The 18993-nt window shown below is 45.8% G+C and overlaps 1 protein-coding gene across 2 annotated transcripts in view; it reads left to right on the top strand.

Moving 5' to 3' along the window:
- arhgap21a (Rho GTPase activating protein 21a) overlaps positions 1-18993 on the top strand; it is a 77986-nt gene that overhangs the window by 11048 nt on the left and 47945 nt on the right. The window lies entirely within an intron of this gene.

Raw genomic sequence — 18993 nt, 5'->3', positions numbered from 1 at the left:
GGCGTTCTCCCTGGAAACTCGCACAGACAGCTCATTGTTTCGTGCATTTTTTCCCCTCTCCCCTTTTTCGTTTTGCCATGGAATGCCTGATGTGAGGAGTAAAGAAGTCTTGCCGTGTCAAGCATTGCGGTGGAGCTGCTCTCTGGTATGCCCCTTCCCCTAATTTAATTTTAGCAGTGCTGAAAATTGTTTGCGTCTCAAGCCGAACTGATAGGCCTCTGTTTCCAGAGAGCCTCTGCTGTTCGAGGCGCTGAAAACGGCCTTTGTGCGCCAGTAGCACAGCACAGAGGCCTCATGAAATATTTACAGGCCAACACCTGGTGTGAGACGGAGAGAGAGGAGCCAGGGAATCAACAATACTGCCACCAATAACAGCCAGGCCACAGCTCTGTTAACATGCTGCCCTGACCAAAATATTTGGTTTGTTATCGTTTGAGCTTTAGCAATCCCATGAACGGCAGCATTCGTTTATGTCTCAGTGGAACAACAACAGTCACCAAATGATTAGTTGATTAATGGATTAGTCCATCAGCAGAATGCTGATTGTCAGCTGTTTTCATAATTAATTACTTGTTTCTGTTGGTTTTTCAGAAAAAATAGTGAAAACAGTACCAAACTTCTTCAATGAGAGGGTCCGCTGCTTGTCTTGGCGACATCATTGTAAATTGAATATCTTTAGGTTTTAGACTTTAGACCTCTGTAAAACCTTTTGGCCTTGGAAATGTTTTCGTTTTTTCACCTTTTTGTCACATCAGATTAAATGATAATAATCGTTAGTTGCAGCCCAAAAACTAGAACTCCCCAAGAAACAAAGGTCATATCATTCTGCCCTAACAGATAAAATCTCATCCAGGTTTTTGACTGATTGATCCCTCATTCAGAAAACTATGCCTCTATTTTAGCAGAAAATTTGATCAATATAAGACTTTCCAAGGGTAGCATTATCAAGCAACAGCATTTCAAAGTTCCTGTTGTGGAGGATGTTCTTTATAGCTAAAACAGTCATAGCCGGGGTCAGTCCAGCCCTGGTTGTTGTGTGTGTTCGTGGATATGTCTGAGTGTCCCCACTTTGTTCTGACGAGTAGTTTTGACACGACGCTGGGGGGTTAAACAGGAGACTCGGGGTCTCAGAGGGTACACTGTCACGACCCCACTCTGTCAAAAACCTCAAAGAGCAACCAGGATTAATAATTCATAGATGAGGAAACCAATTATACAGGGCTTCTCTCGCATCTGGGTGGGGGGACCCTGGGGACTCTAATTGGCCCACCTGCTCTCTGTCTCTGAAGGGTTGTCGGGCCGAGGTGGCTGGCTGGATGTGAGGGTGTTGTGTGTGTGTCCTCTTTGTTTCGGCGCCTCTGGCTCTGAGCTTTTGAGGTGGGGGGATGGCCTCCTCGCTGGTGCATCGGTCGCCACTTCAACTGACATCCCTGTAGTGATGGACCACACCCAGCACAGCGGGAAGGGTTCACATGTGCCCTGCAGTGCTTTTTTTAAATCTAAGATATAATTATTATAAATTAATAAAGCATTATAATAGGAGGGTTGTATGTAGTGGTTTCTTCATTGTTATTTAATTTGTAGAATATTTCTTTGACTAATCTGTTACGTGTTTCTGAAGCTGAAACAATTAATGAATTCATAATTTCAGTCATTTTTTAAGCTGTAGCTCCAGCATCTCAAATGAGAGGATTTGCCGGTTTTCTTCGTCATGTTGTTACGAATTGTGTATTTTTTGGTGTTGGAATTTTGGTCGAACATAGCAAGACAATTTGTAGATGTTAGCTTGGATTTAGGAAGTTTTGATGAGCATTTTTTCACTATTTTCCAACAGTTTAAAGAGTAAACGATGAGTGGATTAATCAATATAATCAACAATAAAAATAATCATCAGTTGCTAATTGCTTTATCTATAAATGGCCAGTAACTTGTGACCTACCCAACAACCAAAAACCCAAAAGTATTCAGCTGACAGTGAAATATATTCTGTATTGATAGATTAATAATCTGAATGTTTCCATCAGTAACGCGACAGAGAGTCATCTCGACGTCTTTGCTCTGACGAAGACTTTCCCAAACTTGCTGCCTTCAGCCTTTTCTGAAGCAAAGTGCGTCTCCCTGACAGTCAGCCATCCCTTCGATATCCTCCATTGTTCCCGTGTTTGTGGCGTGTTGAGGATGATGTCACGGTAGTGTCATGCAGCGTTGCTGTGGCGATCAGCTAAGAATCCTGCCTATACTGATGGGGCACTAAAGCTGAGTCGAGAAAAGTACCTGGTACCAAAAGTGAGTTCAGCTGAGCCGTATGATGCAGTGGAAATACGACTTTGGTCTTCTGTGGTAGCATAGGTAATATCTTCCAGTTCTGGATTGAGATTTATGTTATTTTGGGTTCTGGGAAGTTTTTTTCTATATTATATAGACTGAATATTAGTGATTATTGGAGAAAGTAAGCTTCTAATTACTACATATCTAAAATAATTGTTTATTGCTTCCCTCAGCAAAACTAAACTAGCATAGCGCACTGACATGCACTGGAAATACACTGGAGTAGAAAGCCACCCTCGGGCTCTTTGTACTCTTGTAGCAAACCCTTCTTTGGACGGTGATTTGGGCCTCTGATGTGCATCAGCCCACTTTTGTCTGGTTTCTCTCTGTCTGTCTGTCCCTTTCTCCCCTCTCTCCTTCCATCTCCATTTCTCCTTTGTGGAGAGGAATTCCAGGCTGTTGGCCCACACAATCGCCCGCCCATTAGCATATGAAAGCAGCCGAGGGGCAGCGAGCGAGGCGGGAAAAAGGGAGGGAAGGGGAGTCATAAAACTTCTAAATCAGTACCAAGCAGACATCCGAACTTTAATCAGCCTCATGCTGGCACTTCTGCTAATGTGGCACCTATTTCCCTTAAGGAAGTCCTTTATACCTTAATGCAAAAAGACATTATTCTGTGTTGGACTGTTCTGTCTCACAGTTCCAGCTTGTCACTGCTAACTGACAAGCTTATCTCGTCAGCCCCGGGCAATGACGTGCTTGTCTTCAGCCCAAGATGTACGGGCTTTGAGGGTGAAGTTGCTGCTCCTTATACTCTTCTCTCAGGCACAAAATCAATCAATCTAAAAGATTTGCTCTCTTGAGATCTTAATGTGGGCCCAAATGAGCTAAACACGTGTGAGGTGGACGAATCTGAAATTACATATCCATAAAAGTGTTTTCAGGTCATTTTTGGTGTCATTTGGTAAAAAGTGAGGCTGACCTGGTTATTCTGCTGAGTCTCAGCAGTTTGAACCTCTGTTCTGTCCTCAGACTCTGTATGATGAGTGCTGTATTTCGTTATAGCAGAGCACACAATTTAAAAGTACTGATTCATGCATTTAAAGCAGTGCTATTTTTAAGCCTTTATCCACCAGAACAGAGGAAAAGATGCTTTTTGAAGTGAGAGCAGCTCGCTGTTGGCCAGACCGTGAAGCATGTGTTGTGTCAGTGAGTTAGGATGTACTGAGGCATGAAACTATGAAGTAATACCTCCCACTGAGACATGTTAATGTTTGCACACAGAGGGTAGATTTATCTCGAGATAGCTAAACCTCTGACCTGCACCTCTAAGCATTTTGACAGGATCGTACTACAAGCAGCAATCAGCTGTCACTGATTTGGTTCATTTATATTTTACAATGACTTCAAGCAGATGATGCGTTATGTAAACACTTCGATCCAGAAGAAATCTAAATGAATGTGAAGTCTGGGGTAGGAAAACAACAAAAATATTAGGATACCAGATATTGTGCTGAGCACCTTTTGATGAATCAGCTTGTAGTTTTTACTCGACTTCAAAAATAGGTCACATTTGATCCACCAGCCCCAAGAAATGTAAGATATCCCTCCTGTGGCTACTACTGCTGTGTCATTGTCACTCCATACAGCTGCAGACTCCAGGGGTTTCTTTGCCGGAGGCTCAGGGCTCGTCTGCCTGTGGTCGTGAATATGAGCCGAATTGTAGTCCTCAGCAGTTTCGGCTGAGTTTGTAGTGAAAGGCGACGTGAGCAGAATGCTGATTCACCTCACGCTGCCACAGTAACCCCCCACTCCCCCCCTCCCAGAGAGTGCATGCACATAATCCCTATGACACATGTGCACAAGCTGCAGAAAGCATACAGTGATGCTGTTTGTAAAGGTTGGTCTGTATATGGCAGAATTTCAGCCTCAGCAAAACCAAGAAACACCTTGTCCTTGCAGCGTACCCTCGCTGACACAGAAAAGCACGGCGCATAAAGACGCCTTTCTTCCACAATATTTCAAGTACGCTGTTCTCTCGAAGCCGGAGACAAGAAAAGGAGGGAGCGAGAGAGAAGACAGCAGAGGATGTGAATAAGAAGTAGCTGGATGCTGCTGAGTCTCCTTGGCCCGGATGGTGAAAAACTGGCTTGGAGAAGATGCAGCTCTCTTTGGTGCAATGCAGACAGGGCTGGGAGGAGCCTCGCCGGTGGGTGGAGCTGTGTGTGCATGTGAGTGTGTGACTGGGTTTGTTAGAAGGTGTTTTGTTTTCATCTGTAAGTGTTTACACATTTTGCCCAACCCCCTCCCCCCCAGGATCCCTCTCGAGGTGAGGTTGTAAATATCACCGACATGCAGGAAGAGGAGGGTTGATATGGTGATTCTTTTTTTTTTTTTGCATGTGTTTGTTTGTGAACCACTGCTGTGGTTCATCTAAACTCCATCAACCTACTAAGAGCAGTTACGTCATGCAAGACAGTCAGAGGGTGGAGCTGGGGCAATGCATAATCCCTCTGCAGAGCCCTGACAGAGAATCCATTGATCACTGGTGTGTGTCGGTCACCCCTTCTATACTCTAACCCTCTCTGCTGCCATCACAGCTTGTCCTCAGCAATCTCATTTAGCTCAGATGAATGGATCAATAACTTTAGGAGAATAGCTTGCTCGGGTTAGATTTTAAAAATCCTCCTCACATGCTTCCAGCTGCTTCATAAAACAGTGAGTCTAGCATATTTTCTTGTTTTCCTCACACAGCCCTGAGACACCCCAGTGAAAGTGTCCGCAATTGGCTGCCTGTTCAGTGCCAGAGCGCCCGATTGGCCGGGCAGCGCAGGCTTCACAGCGGTTCAGACAGCGACAGTGATGCCCTCCGTCCTGTCCTGTATCTGTCAGCGTGCGCACTCTGCTTCCGTCTGATGCTGATGAGGTGACACCACATTAGCATTCGGCGCACCTCCGACACCTATGGTCCTCTGACAGCGCGACAGAGGCACTCTGAGCGCAGATTTACTAATCAACAGTGATGAACTAGAAGCAAAACCGATCCGACAGTGCTGCAAGAGAGGTCACCAGAGGAAGACGGTGCCATATTTGCCATTTTTTGTGAAACTGCATACCTCGCCGCCCGCCCTCGGAAATCTATTCCGTTGCCATTGTCTGTCTTTATAACACAAATGACATCCATCTGTTTCTCCCTCGCTGTTTTCCTTTGCCTTTTATTTTTTAAAGGGGCCTGTGCGTGCATGCCAGAGAGAATGGCTCACCAGTTGAGTTGAGTGTTTACTGTGGTGATGGAGAATGCGGCGGACACTCCCTCTCTGTTGTGTGGGTCCCAGGGATGATTAGAAAACCATCTGATAAAGGCAAACAAAGGGGAAGAGAGAGGGTGGAAGAGATTTGAAGGTTGAGATCCTGAAGCTGAGGGTTTAAAGTGCTGTGAGGTGCAGTGAGAGGGGTCAGCAATAAAGGACAGGAGATGGAGGGAAGGAGGAAGAGATGAGGAGTATGAGGATTTTAGTGTTTCCAGCTGGTTCTGGGTGTGGTCATCATGGCCTGGAGACCTGCTGTGTTCAGTTCTGCTCAGAGTCCTCCTTCACAGTCTCTGACCCATCTGCCAAATGGCTTCTCCGTGTTGTTTTGTTTCAGCATATGGTCCTGCACGTGTTTGGCTTAACGATGATTTAATTGCACTGCTGTGTGATACTATTATTATTTCACGGTGAAATATTTACATTTTAGGGGTTTCTGTGCAAGTCGAGGCAGCGCTGGGCTGGAGATACACGTAAGCTGCTGCAGGAATCGAACTGGTGTCGTTTCAATTACAGGATGATCTGTTGAAGTAGTAGGAAACCCAGCAAGTGGAATATGTGTCTCCCGGCTGTAAATCGAATTGGACACTTCATTTTTTTTTATTGTTTGCTGTGACTACCGACAGTCTCTGACATGTTTTATTTTCTGTTGAGAGTCAGCTGAGGTAGCGACAGGGGTCTAACTTAGTCAGCACTTCCTGTCTAGGTTGGCATATGTCCACATTGTCATCAGTGTCTTCTCTTTGTAAGACTGGGAGACAAATTGGCAATACGTTTTTAGCACTTTGCACATGAGAGCGTCACATGACATGCGAATTAATCAATACTCCAACATTAATTTGTCTGGAGACATTCGCTGTTATTGTGTTGTGCCACATTTTTTAATTTAATTCAACACAGCGTACAAATGGGATGGAAAAAGCAGCAAAGACATCCAGAACAGTCAAACATCCAAACAGTTACGGGAAGAAAACAGGCAGCCAGATGGACTTTGAAACGGCTCCATGGTGAAAACGCCAGTTAACATGGCTTGAATTGGCTTTTATTAGCCAAACTAAATTATAAAGCATGGATTTAATTACATAACATGATGCTACACTTAAAGCAGTTGCTTTTGTGATCACATTGATGGATGGAGTGTGACAAAAAGGGTCAGCTTTTTTGCTCCTTGCCTGGTTTAGTTTTGGCATGTATGAAAGATAATGTAAGCGTCACTGACAGACATGTAGCCCCGGCGCTTATAAAAAGGCTGTTTTAAAACCAAAGTATTCGGCCCTCACCGCACGATCCTCCTCTGGCAGCCTTTCGGTGCAGTCCTCGGCCGTGTGGTTTTTCCTCTTCTCTCATCGCTTCATTATTCAATTAAGCAGTAAAACACATGTTAAGTCTAACATTAACCGCACAGAGGATCCCCTGTTGGGACCAGAGTAGTAAAGATCAACCGTGGGCTCTTGTACCGTGCTCCATCAGCAGCGATGAGACGCTCAGCCTGGTTTCCATTTGGACCTCCAGTGGACAAGGTTGATGCTGCACGACGGGTGCACCTAGTAAATACCTTCTGGTTTGGAGGGTGAGAGTGCAGAGAGCCAGGTTGCCAAAGCTGGAGATGGATGGGTAGAAGGCCAGAAAAAGACATTTTAGCCGAAGGGGAGGATACGTTGAGTTTCTGCTAGTTGTGGTTACTGTAGAGGTTGGTGGCTATAATCCTGAGCACTATATCTGTATTGACCTTTGTGTGTGTTTGTCTAGAGGCTAATGGGGTCAAGAAACAGTAGAGCACAAAGCTGTGATTCTGTGCAGAGATGCTCCCATCCAACCAATCCCATCAGTCCCAGTGGGGGCATCCATCAATTGAGCTCCAGGGCTTTTTCTTCTCTGATTTGATTGATTGCGAATGACTTAATGGATATGTGGCTGCGTGCGCACATGTGATACAATACCCACAAATGGCCGCATGCACACATCAGCGTGCAGAGTATCCCATGCACATTGTGGAAATTCACACACCTCTCAGACACACTTATTCTGGGCCTTTCCACAGTCTCAACATTCCTCTGGCCGTATCTCACCGAAGGCCCCAACTGCTTTTAATCAGTTGGGTCACGAGGCACTCCAGATGGGCCTCAGCGTTGGGTGGGACTGCCGCGGACGTGGTGGAGAAGGAGGGGTGCTCGAGCTCGTAATAGTCAACATATTTGTGCCCCCTCTCCTCTATCCTCAGCATTCCCTCCCGTCCTGTATTGCGTCACCCTCCTCGGAGACCTGTGCTGGACAGCTTGAGCTACGCTGGCGCTGCCGTATTCAGCGCACATTTTCTAAGGCTCTCACTTTTCCAGCGTTTTACTAGCTAACATTTTCCATCGTCTGACTGCATGCTCCGAGTGTTTTGAAAGGAGCACTGTGTGCTTTTGGAGAGCGTCACCGCAGGATGTGCTTTTTACAGTCTGAGGAAAGATGTAGGTGTGCGTTGCGATTTAGTATTTCTTTTACTCAGATGTCTGTAATACTGAGTTCACTGAGTACAGAGCGTCTTGCTCTTGGACATGCGGGCCATAAGACAAACTATGTGCAGAATGTACATGGAATCCCAGTATGTGTCGGCCTAATCACACTTGGAATAAGACCTCATGGATGTACTGGGATCATTTTTGGTCCCACATGTCCTGAATAGTTAACATTGGGAAAGTGGAGGAGGTTGGGAAGAAGAAGAAGGAGATACTAAAGGAGTCCTGAATGTGAAAGTGCAACCGGTCCAAAAGCTTGATCATGATGGCAGGAGTCTTTTTGGCAGGTGTAATAATCAATAATCTCTCTTGCCTTGCAGCCAGAACAACACACAGCGTGCACATGAGTAATTTCATCTCTTGGGCTGTATAACGACCACAATAGCTGTTTTTTGTCAGCATGTCGTTATAAAGTCTCGTGCTTCGATTCGCTCCATGTTCAGGCTTGCTTTGACAGTGTTTACGACCGTTACCTGGATACCGTCGGTCTAATCTCCCCTTTCCTCTCTCCCCTCGTCACCTCTCCCACCGGCTGCTGAGGTCTCGCGTTACAGGGGCTGACGTCGCCTCGTTCTCAGCGCCGGCCTGCTGGGTTAATACTCACAGGGCGCACACCCTGGGTGAAGGTCACCACGCATCCGCACCGCAGGAAATGTCTGGGATGGCCTGGAGTGTGGATCTGACATAGCGCTGAGTTGTTCCTCAAAGCTCATCCCCAGCAGAGAGGTTCCTGTCTCCATCCTGAGAATGTGGTTTTGTGAAATAAATGTGGCACGGACAGCAGCCCCATGACGCTCCATTGGCAGGCAGAACGAGACGAAAGAAAGGCATGGATACAAGAACAAGGGAGGGACTTGGCAAGCTTCAGCCAGATCTAAAGTCATTATGTGTACGCTTTCTCTACACAGTTCTATGACACTGTTTGTGTCACGTTTCCAACCTCGAGCCAACATTTGGACGCCTTACTGTACAGCATGTATATTATTGTTACCGTACCACATTAACAAAGTAGTCATTTTAACTCTAAACTAGTGTTTCCTTAACCTTAACAAAGTGCTTATTTTAACCCAAATTGTTCTCTTTCCCTCAACATAACCAAGTTAAACTTACCCAAACCTTCACCCCAGCTTTGCCACATCATTCGTTTTCAACCGTCACTTGTAAAGTTTTGCAAATTGCAGGCAAATGACGTCCTGCTGATGCTCTTCTGCAGCATGTCGTTCCAAAGGGTACAGACAGGGTGTTTTTTTGTTCAATTTGCAGGACTTGTACACTGTTTGGTCTTTTAATTGCAGTCGGGTTCAGTGCAGCCAAGTTGTCATGCAGCACCGCAGGGATATAGAGTGACCTCTGCCACTATTCCTGACTCCATGGTGGAACATTCCTGTCAATGGGATTGACTGAGTGAGGTTTGCTCAGTTTAGCAGCTGATCTCAGCTCTCCTAAACGGATTAGAGTGGTTGCACCTATAAGGTAGACACCTGGCATCCCTTCACGGCTGCTCCTGTGGCTTAAAGGCTGCCAAGCTGTCTTTCTCTCACCTGCACTCTTGCCCACATACTTGATTTTTTTATTTAGACTGGCTGAACTAATGAGCTCTGGATTTAGCTAACCCCCTGCTACTCTCTCTGTGTCTCCTACACTTTTCTCCTCGCTAGCCATTTAATCATGACTTGCTGCCGTGTCAACAGTCCCCAGTGCTCTTACTGGTGTCACTTGGCAGGCGATGGCCACCTCACAAACCATCATTGTGCTCTTGATAGGATGTGAACAGCTTGTTTGACTCCTCCAGCTGCTTCTCCGCTCTCATCGCCTTTTCCTTGGCTGAGGAGTCAAACAGGTTAAAGGCAGGAAGCTCTTTACTGTGATGTAATAGTACTTTTTATGGGGGGGGATACATTTATAGCCAGGCAGAAAAAAAGACGCCCTCGCTTGACGTCCAGGATAGATCTGATGAGTCTTCAAAGACAAAGCCAGACATGTTCATAATATAAAAGAACACATTTGTGGTTTGAGGCTGTTGCAGATTTATGACCTGCGGTATTTCTTTTTTTTGCTACGTTGCCCGAGAAGCAGCAGAAATACTGCAGGTTTCCGAAATAAAAGGTGTGTTTGCTGAGCCCGCAGACTTGCACACACCCACCCACCTGGTCTGAGTCAGTGCAGCGTTACATAAAGAGGCAGCGGCTTCATCTGTTCAAGTCTCCATTAAGGCAGAGTCTTGTCTGGGGTTACTCACACGTAACCCTTCACCTTTAGCCCTAACCTTGAAACCTAAATCCATTTTACTTGCCAGTGAAAGCTCTGTGTGTGTGTATGTGTGTGAGTGTGTGTGATTGTGTGCGTTTTCCACCTCTGTTTTCTCTGGGTGTCCATGCATGAGTTTGTTCGTCCTCATTAAAAATCATCCACTCTCCCGCCGACAGATTAGAAACAGATTTAATGTTTCATCAGTTGCTCTAGTTCAGCCCCACCACCACCATCACTGACTTCTTCTCTACATGGCACACACACACACACACACACACACACACACACACACACACACACACACACACACACACACACACTCCTGCCCCTCCTCCCACCCTCATGAGCAAGTGGCAGTCAGTTGAGTTTGCTGGTGAAGCCATCTGGCCCTCAATCTGGGCTCGCAGTACCACCCGCAGCCCTCTCTCCTTCCCTCTTACAGTAACACTTAAGCTCACATGTGTGTCACATCCCAGCGTAAACAATCGCCGCTGAGTCACAGTTTTGGAGACCTTTTGTTCATCTATTGCATGTGATAACTCTGCATTGTTAGAAGTGGACATTTCAGGTTCTTGTTAAGGGTAATTTAAAGTTTTGGCCTGTGGATTTTCAGTTTCTTTGTGTTGACAGTAGCAGTTTCTTTAGGAAACAATTTGTGTTTATTTGTATTTATTATACATTATATGTTTGTTCTGCGTGTGGTTTTATATTTAATGACTGCTGCATTGCGAGTTTCCCTCCATGGACAAGAAGTGCCTGCAGTGGTTCAAAATATTTAGGATATTGATTTAAGAGATGTTGTTTGCAGCACTGCTGAGATAGTAAATCTGACAATAAACGGATCTGGATCTCTCTTTGGATGCAGCTGTGCAGCAGAGCATGTGATGGGCTTTAGCTGGTGGTCTTAAAGATGTGCCACAGTCATGAGGACTGCCTTGTGCATGTCTAGCGCTGCTCTCCAACTTATTTACTGCTTGTTCATTAAATGCAACAGAGAGTAACAGCAAAGTAGTTTGCTGGCTGATCTAGTTTGGACCCAAAACTCACAATTAGTGCATGTTTTTTCCTGCTGTGGCGTTTATCTACGGAAGCCCTGAATGGCTGTGTCTTTAGCTGTTTTTTAAATGCCATTTTCTCGATATAACGAAGCTTGTTTTCTCGTGGCAATTGGCTGACTTATCTTGTTATCTCGAGAAAACCAAAGGCCGCTTTCTTCAGATAATGAGATAATTTACCACAAGAAAACAACTCGAGAAGATTCAGAAGAGTGGACCGTGAATTACACACTGCTCTGTGGGGTCGGTGTGGGAGTTTCAAAGCAAGCCATTTTAACTTCTCATGAACGTCTGCTCTTTGTTCTAAGGATGTTTTTGATGTGAGGGTATCTGCATTATGACTGACTACTGTAAGGGACAAGCTTACATCCAGCATTCATCTTGAATGGCATAATAAAGTATGAAGTAAGACTGAACTACAGTCTCAGAAATGGATGCTCCCTGGTCTGACGTTTTCTGCTCGAGTCATCAGCTGTCGGCGTCCGTGCACGCTGGCATGCCGCTCCAGATCCCCGATAAACATTATTAGAAACAAGAGGAAATGACCTTTTGTTTTCTCATCATGACCAGTTGATTATCTCATTATCTCGAGATAACAAAGCTCATTTTCGTGAGATAGCAGAAATAATTAGCTCATGATCTTCAGATAACAGCATTAAAAAACAACTACAAGTACAGCCGATCTCAGCTTCTGTATTTATCTTTATCTGTCTCCTTGAAATAGATTTGAGGCGTAAAGCTTCTCACATTGTGTCTCGTGTGAGCAGGAAGTGTTTATCTTGTCCTCCCGTCCCCTTTAAACGCCAGTGCTGTTGGCTGTGTCTTTTTTCCTCTGTCTTGAACAAAATATCAAACCCCAAACGTCCCAAACTAGACAGAGAGGCTTGATCAGTGTGACACATATCCATGTGAGAGGACATGTCAGCGCACGGTGTTTCCCTCCATGTTGACAGGAAAACAGGTGGAGGTGAACATACTGCAGTATTTACACCTCTTTGCACATTACCCTCAAGTCTGAGGGCAACAAAGCATGCATGCGACAACATACAAAGGGAGACGTGCTCATTCATTTTGCAGTAGTTCTGGGAGAAAGCAGGTGGAGAGCTCATAATGAAATGTTAAAATCCTTCACAGTTAATCCAAAACGACTCACAGTGACGTAGCAAGTAAGAGCTGAGTGTCATATTTAAGGACATATGGCAGTTTATGAACTTTTTTTGCAGCATGTGTGATGATAAACAGCCATTTTTGTTTGCTTTTTTTCCCCCAAAACTGATATTTATGTGTATTAAGATGCATAGCCTTGATTGCCGTCTCATGACAAGCAAGACAAGACGCACCCTTGATACAACACTGATGTTTTTTTGACCCTTGAGCGCTGAGCTGAAGGGTGTGTGTGACCGGAAAATTCATCGGTAAGGACCACTGGCTCTTCCTATTAAGCGATTCCTATAAAAGGTTACTCATCAGTCAACTCTGACTCCAGATTAAGAAAATCCAGACAGACAAACACGCTCACTCAGAGCACTGATTCGTCAGCCCTGCGGCTTCGGGGTCTCAGCCCCCCTGGACAAACATGGGAGGGAAACATTCCAGCGAATAATGGCTGAGCTGCTCCACGCTGCGGGGAGAGAGGTGGAGAGCTAAATAGTCTTTTCTTCAGCTCATCTGGCCCAGGTCCTCATTACATAACCGGGTTTTGTTGGACAGACACACGGAGAACAGGCTTAAGAAAAGCAGGGACTGTTGTGGCTGTAAAGAGCCTCTGATGTCAGCCGTTAAAAGGAGATGCTGATTGGGTAAACAGTCGGCGCTGGAAGAATGCTTTGATCCAATTGGATATTTGTGCGATGTGCTTTTTCAAATGAAACAGGACGACGTCTGTCAATACCTCACGTGTGTCTGGCTACTTGTTCACACGCAGGCAGACATCAAACGTGGTGTAGCTCCACCGCCATTCTCCGCTAAGTGACGTCAGCGTTCAGCTGAAAGACGACATTCTTCTCCCCTCGGCTAAGACAGGACGTTACTGTTCGGTCACACCTGCCCCGCCCTGTATAAATCCCGCGTCTGTCGGTATGTCTGCAGCAGGTCACATGAACTCTCTTGAACCCCACCCTGAACGGCAGTCCTGGCTGACGTTAGCAACAGCTACGCGCCGTCCAAACCATTTTTTCAGCCGAGTCCGTCATCTCTCGGGGCTCTCAGATTTATCAGCACTCCCTTATTTCGCCCTGAATCTGCGGTTATCTCACGACTTCTCCTGGCAGCCCTTTTCTATTACGGACACTGACCCTTAGTGTCCTTTTTTCTGTATTTCTGCATTCCCAGCATCTTATGTCAAGTTCTTATCCCCATCTTTGTTCCCACCCACAAGCCCAGTCCCGCCTGTGACCCCATGCCCTGACCCCAGACCCTGCACTGACTTCATTGAGGAGCACCAGCTGATGTTGGACAGCAGCTCAGACGAGATGTAAAAAGAAATTCTGATTACAGTCGTGCTGATCCACAGAATTACTTTGGCCGTAAATCAGACCTGAATCCTTTCCGAGATGCTGCCAAATGAACTCAGAAGGAACGCCTTTCCCTGCAGCGGCACGAAAGCAGCCTCCTGACATGTCAATACATCTTCTTCCATGAAGCCGAAACAAAACTGTGGTCCTGTCTCGGGAATGTTGTTGATGGTTTAGTTTTTCACTTGCCACGCCACAACACGACTATTTCCATTATCATTTAATCCGCTGGTTATTTTTTCAGTCTATGAAATGTCAGAAAGTGACAAAAAATATTGTCCATTCAAGTTTCCCACGGTCCAATTCGATGTCTTTAAATGTCTTTTTTTGCCCAACCAACTGTCCAAAACCAAGATATTTGGTTGACAACAATAGAAAATAGATAAAACCACAAAGCTTCACACTGTAGAGGATGCATAATTATTTTTTTCTTCAAAATTTTTGCTTGAAAATGACTTGATTATCGGAATAGTTGCTAATTAGCTATTTTTTTGTTTGGTAAGAGACACTTCAGCTTATCTGCTGGACTGGATCTTAATCTCTAGATGACCGTGGCTTTGCCGCACGGTCTTTACGTCCAAACGCCACCGTGCTTCACTTGATGCGACGCAGCACGATGTCGCTGAGCGAGTTTCTGGGCATGCATGTCCACGTCTTAATTGACAAAGCTGCTGCGGTTAAACTCGGAGGTCTGATGAAGTGCAGCAGAGGGCGCCTGCAAAAAAGGGGGGGGAGTTCAGAGGACACACCCATTGTCAGGAAAGTGAGGGATGAAAGGAAGTGGAGACTGGAGGAGGGGAGGGCAGGTCTGCAGTACTCTGTGTGCTCCAGCTCAGTCCCTGTACACAGAGGAAAGCACCGTGGTGTTTTCCAAGGACCATCATTCCTCTGTCAGACACGACGGGCATCCTCAATGACTCAATGACTTTCTCCAGCTCTTCCTCTTACTTTTTCTGTCTGTTTCTCCCATTTTCTCTCTCCCCCCATTCTCGCTCACACTCCCTCTCCGGCTGGATCATAATCGCACTGTAATTTACAGCTCTCGGTCAGCCCGGGGCTGTGTGTATGTGTGTGTGTTGTTTAAAGGGTGTGTCCCACAGCCCTCATCAGTGTTGGCTCTGGTGCAGAGCGCCTCTCTTCATAACCAATACCAGATCTGTCCCATACCAAATCTGTTACAGTCCACTGAATGCCTTTGCAAAAACGCAACAGCATTAGCATCGCCGATTAAATTGTTGTGTGTTTTTAAGTGGACCAGAACCAAATGTATGCAGCATATCCATAAAAACCAGAGAACCCAACCGCTGTGGTCCTTTAAAGAGAGGTGGAAGGTCAGAAAAGAGTAAAAATGCCCATCACGATTCCCCAGAACCAAAAGTCATGCCTTCCAGTTGCTTGTTTGTCTGACCAACAGTCATAAACCAAAATATGTTCAATTAATAATGATGCAGAGGAGAGAAATGCAGCGAATCCTCACACCCAAGAAGCTGGGACAAACAAATGTTGGCTTTTGTTTGATATAATGCCATCAAAGCGGCTTTTGATTAATTTTCTGTCACTTCGCTAATCAACTTATAGCACTGCAGGAAACATGAAAAGTCAGTGGTGAGACTGCTGTTTGCAGGCCCTTCCTCCCTCTGCAGAGCTGTGTGTCAACCCTCCATCGTGTGGGATGAGTTTCTACGCCAGTAATTACCTTCAGGAGAATAGCAGCTGCTGTTTTGGCTGCAGCGCTCAGCGGCATACGTTAACACATGCTACAGCCGCTGCACGTGAGGGAGGTAAACACGAGATGGCCAGACATGGAAAAAGAGTTCATATCAAGATGAATATTTCATATTCCATTACGCGCGGTAAAGAGTATTTTTAGAATTTGGGAGCATCTCTCCAGTCGTTTATGAATTTTAAATGGCAGTTGTGAATATTTCACCAGTCGACCAGAATAGCCGCGCTGGATGCAGGAGATGGCATGTTCAGAGTGTCCTGGGTGGATGCTGTCGAAGGTGGTCGCACATTTCTCTGTAGCTTTTGCATGTATGTAGGCCTGATGAGGATTATTAATTATGATTCAACTTTTGACCACCTGAACAGTCAAATGCAATGTCATGTCATATGTTTTTGAGCATTTAAAAGTCAGTCAAAGATAAGTGCACATGATGGGAGGTCTGAAATGCGGCCTGTTGGCTGACATATAATGCTGGGCTACAATATGGCAGCACATGTATTTCTGTTCAAATCAATGAAAACAAATGTGAAAGTGAATAAACAACTGCAACAGCTCATAATAAATCCGCAGCTAACTCCTGCATCAGCCTACCCGAGCCTCATGTTTTACTCGTAAAAGGCACATTTTAATGCCTTTTCTTCGTCATCTGTGATGTGAAAACACAAGACTTCCACACAGTCAGAGAAAGTAAACATGTTCGTCCTGCTGTTCAGGCTTCGGTATGAAGTCCCAGCACACCACGGAGCGTCTCTCCTGCTGGGCCGCTGACAGCGCTGTCAGCCGAAGAGTCAATCACGATGGACCGCAGAGGAGTTTGAACCGCCATCTGGTTCAGAAATGCTTTAGCCGCCTTCGCTGACAGTCATCGCCGGAGAGAGCGTTGGAGCAGCCAACAGGCTGGAGTCAGTCTGCTTCATCAATCCACTAATCCTTTCAGCAGCACATACTGTATGTGGTCAGGTACTTGCGTCAATGTTAGGTAACAGGGATGGGTGAAAAACATCGTTTCACACAAGAATCTTGTTTCTTGTCTTGATTTGATTCACAAATGCCAGAGTAGTTACTTAAAAAGGTCCTTAAACAGGCAGAGGACTGCAGCGTGTTTCCAGATAAATACGTGCAGTGAACCGCCGAGACAAACTGGACTATTTCATCCATAAACGCACCTGAATGAGCGCTGTTCTCCCGCCATACGTGTTGTCACCCATTAACCATAATTATGCGCCCGTCAGGTATGCGTCTGGAATTGTCGGACCCTCCACCCTTTAGCCTTCCCCCGAGTCCACAGCGGTCCGGTCTCAAACCTCAACCATGGGAATTCCGAGATCAGCTTACACCGCTGCTATATGGGCTCTTTATGAAGCACACATTGGTGAACAGCAGTGTCACAGTTTCTTAAAGGGGCCTTTCAGACGGCTGGAAAGCCTGAGGGACTAAGTTTACATTCAGGGTGGACAGGTTAGTCTATATGTCCCGCTCTGGCATTTTAGTGGCCCAGCGTCTTGAATCAGTCGTTTGTCCCAGTGTCTGATTGATGATGTCTGTGGACTTTCCACACGCGGGCGGTTTATGCCGTTGGGTGGGTTCTGGATGGAATAGTGGTGTCTTCTGTCGGGTGAATCCTGCTTCATTCAGGGTTTTTACAGCCTCTAGAATCACTGTCTGACCCATTCATAGAGACAGCTTTCAGGGGTTCATCTCTGGTCAATCACGCAACACCTGCTGCTGCAGTTCAGACCCCTGCTAAACCAGGCCCAGTGTACGCACTGAATATTTGCTGTAACGGTTTATTAAAAGTGGCCGCTGCAGTGCTTAAACTCAAAATAGCATTAAGCTGGCAGTGTGAATGAAACTGGAGGAACAGTGTAATGATCATATCCTTCACCCTTAAGCCAGGCGATGTTACGGAAACAGGGTATCGAAGGCAGGCTGGATGATGCGTGTTGACCCGCTGGTATTGACCTCACACACGGGGCTTATCTGACATGACCGGCAGCCTGACAGGAGAATAACTGTGTCTTCATTAGCGCTTTCTGATGATCTGAGGCTCTGTCTCGTCTCACCTCTTCTAAACCATGTGTCATCTCCCCGAGGGAAGCCGTCTGAGTGATGAGGACGGATGCAATAATTAAACACCGTCAGAGGGAGGTTTTCTTTTTCATTCAGGAGGTGTTTGGGATGCGTCGGGGTACGGCTGTCATCAGAAACCTATTTGCTGCTTTTCTGGCTGTCTGAGAGCAGCTGCTGAGGGCTGAATGAGCAGGCTACTGAGCGTTTGATTGGCAGAGGCATTTGTCTGAAAGTGTCAAGGGAGCTCTGGAGACAATCGTCCAGATCAAGCAGTGCTCCTTCACTGGGGAGCTCATGCGACCCCCTCCTCCTCCTCCTCCTCCGGGCTCGGGGCTTTTGTCTCGCTCGTTAGTTTTTGGGTGAGCGTCCAACAACAACCTCTCCTTGCCGCAGCCACAGCTCCATCTCGAAGGAAATCCCCTGTTTTTTGTCTCCTGGAAGCTTGTTGCTGTCGTGTGTTTCTCCTCCGCCCCGCACAGACGGTCTCCATAGCAAACTGTGAATTTTGATGGTTGTTTTTGCCAATGGAAGAGAAGCGATACACTGGCTCATAAATATGTCGTGGGCATGACTCACAGCGAGTTAAACTGGGAGCTTTTCGGAGCTGTTGCGTCATGACTTATGTTTGAGTTGGATGCTTCTTAAAATGAAAGGAAAGCTGGTGCCAACTTCCTCCTCACAACAAAGGCATGCATGAGAAAAGGCAGTCATTGTGTTGTTGTAGGATTTGAATATGAGGAAAACTTTCTCTCCTCCCTGAAATTGCATATTAATACAGTTTTGTCATTGCCATTCTAGGCTCTCTGTCCTCGCTATACTGAGTCATTAATTAACTAATATTGCAATCTTGGAAAAGAGGAAACATTTTCTGCATTTCTGCATCTTGGAAGCAGGATAATTGAGTGACAGTTGCAGCTATTGAACTGATTACACTCTCTATCTTACAGTACTCCAGTGCATTGAACATTAACATCTACGGAAGAGGAAACTGTGGCTGCAACAAAGCGATTAGGATTTTCTTCTGTGATCCACTGATCTGCTGATTATTGTCTCGATTCATCATTGAGTCCACAAAATGCCAGAAAATAGTGAAAAATTGCAGTTTAGGGTGACTCCCTCAGAGCTTCTTTTTGTCTGTGTTAAGTGGTTAAAAATGCAGATCACGAGCCAAAGACAGCCAATCAATGAGCTGAAACTCAAACTCTGCAAAGCTGAGGGGAGCTGCAGGTTCAGGTGATGCGTCTCTGCAGGTCCATCATGACGAGCTTCCTCAGTGTCACATTTGATATATTGTTATAA

This window comes from Chaetodon auriga, chromosome 21 (genome assembly GCF_051107435.1).
Source record: "Chaetodon auriga isolate fChaAug3 chromosome 21, fChaAug3.hap1, whole genome shotgun sequence".
NCBI classification, from domain to species: Eukaryota; Metazoa; Chordata; class Actinopteri; order Chaetodontiformes; family Chaetodontidae; genus Chaetodon; species Chaetodon auriga.
This window is presented reverse-complemented; position numbering and strand designations above follow the sequence as displayed.